Below are 2,192 nucleotides of genomic sequence, written 5' to 3' on the forward strand. Positions count from 1 at the left end.
GCTTCAGGGAGACATTGATTTTTAAGTAAAAATCTGAAGCAAGTGAGGGAGTAAGTCAAGAGGGTGTCTGGTGGAAGGCCATTTCAAGCATAGGAACACCGAGTATAAAAGCCCTTAAGAAATATAATGGCTGGAGTATTTGAAAAAAAGGTGGGAGTTGAGTGATGCAAGATTAGAATGTACTAAAAAGAGAGTAAAAAGAGATGAGATCAAAATCAAACAGAACAAGGAAAGGAGGCCAGATCATGTAGGACCTGGTAGATAATCATAAGGTATTTTGGTTTTACTTTCAGTGAGATGGGAACTTTTGGGGGTTAACTGCCTGATGGAATCTAATGTAATTTTTACCAGTATCACTCTGAAGCTGTTTTAAGATTAGACTGTGGAGAAGCAAGGAGATAGAAAGATCACTTAGGAGGCAATTAAAATAATCTAAGGAGATGGTAGTGGCTTGAATCAAGAAGTTGGCTTTAGCTCTAGTAAAAATTTTCAATTTATTTAGAAGATTAGGCTAATATCATTTTCTCCACAGAGATGAGAATTTGACTAAATTTTTTTAAGTGGTTACATGTTCTTCATGTAAACATGTATTTAAAACATGTACCCATGGAAAGGATTTTCAAAGTCAGCTAAGAATACAACATAGAATATTGAAAGGATTATAAATTGTTCTGTGTGTTTAATGTATGGGTTTCTAAGAGTGGGTAGAGAATGGAGGGAGTAACGGGACTTAACTTTGGAATATATGAGTATCCATAATCTAAATATCTGAAATCTGAAATGCTCAAAAATTTGAAATTTTTGAATACCATCATTATGGTCAAAACAAATGCTTATTGGAGCATTTTGTATTTGAGTTTTTGAATTAGGGATACTGAACCAGTAATCTTAATGCAAATATTGCAAAATCTGAAAGAATCCGAAATACAAAACACTTCTGGTTGAAAGTGTTTTGGATAAGTGTTTTGGAAAGTGTTTATGCTTAACCTGTCTGATACTGAGAATAGATGATGAAGGACTTTGTAAACCATGCCAGTGAACTTGTAAATTTTATTGTATCTAATGGAGAGACAGAGGAAAATTTGGAACATGGAAGTAACCAGATGTGATTTGCATTTTTGGCAGAGTGGAGAATGGAGAGAGGGGTAAGTGAAACTTAAGACGTGAGAAGCATTGAGAGGCTATTTCAGGAGTCTTAATATGGCATAAAGGGGATGCAGACATTAACAATGGGAAGGAATATATACACATATTAAATTTAAGATTATCTCTGTTTTTAATTTCTTCCTGAATGCCCCTTTGCTCACTCAATTCCAGACATATGGGTCTCTCTACTGTTGACAGATATGGGAGGTATGCTCCTAATTTAGTGTTTATACAGGCTGTGACTCCGGATGTTCATGTGGCTAATATTCTTACCTCCTTTAAAGCTTTGCTCAAATGTTATCTTCTCAATAAGTTCTACCTTAAATTTGCATTTAAAATTGCATTCTACCATTTTCCACTATGGTATATTGTATTATTTTTTTCAAAACATTCACCATCACAACTATTAAAAACTACACACATTTATCTATTAGCCTGTGACTTCAAATGCCTCACTGTAAGAGGAGTAATCATTCCTGCTGCAGTGACACTGGATTTGGCCATGTGTCTTATTTTGGCCAATGGAGTATAAAAATACATAAAGCATATCACATTCTAGGAGATTTTTTTATATCCTCTGAAATATTCAGCTCTTATTCTTTTTCACTCTGCCATTATATAGTATTTAAGCCTGGATCCTGAAATAAAGAAAACACATAGGGAAGAACCATGGCAAACTAGAGCTGTTGTGATCTAATTAAACAGGAGAGAAAAGTAAAACTTTACTTTTGTAAGCCATTTGTTTTACCACAATAGAAAATACTGTAAGTTGACTGATAGACAAAATGGTAAGTAGAAGTAGATTTCTGCTGTAAGAAAAATCCTACAATATGTGGGATTCGGTGTAGGTCTTGAGTAAGCTCTTGTTGAAGGCTCAGAAGAAGGAAAACCATGTTATCCAGTGACAGAATATTTATTAAAACCGTTACCTGTAATATTTTGAAAGGTAAATAATAAGTTGATGACTATAGGGCTTTAGGTAGTTGCTATTGACTACATCCGATAGGATATTTCAAAGAAGAGACAAACTCAGAAAAGAATGAACT

This window comes from Propithecus coquereli, unplaced genomic scaffold, assembly GCF_000956105.1.
Source record: "Propithecus coquereli isolate 6110/MARCELLA unplaced genomic scaffold, Pcoq_1.0 Scaffold106, whole genome shotgun sequence".
Classification (NCBI taxonomy): domain Eukaryota; kingdom Metazoa; phylum Chordata; class Mammalia; order Primates; family Indriidae; genus Propithecus; species Propithecus coquereli.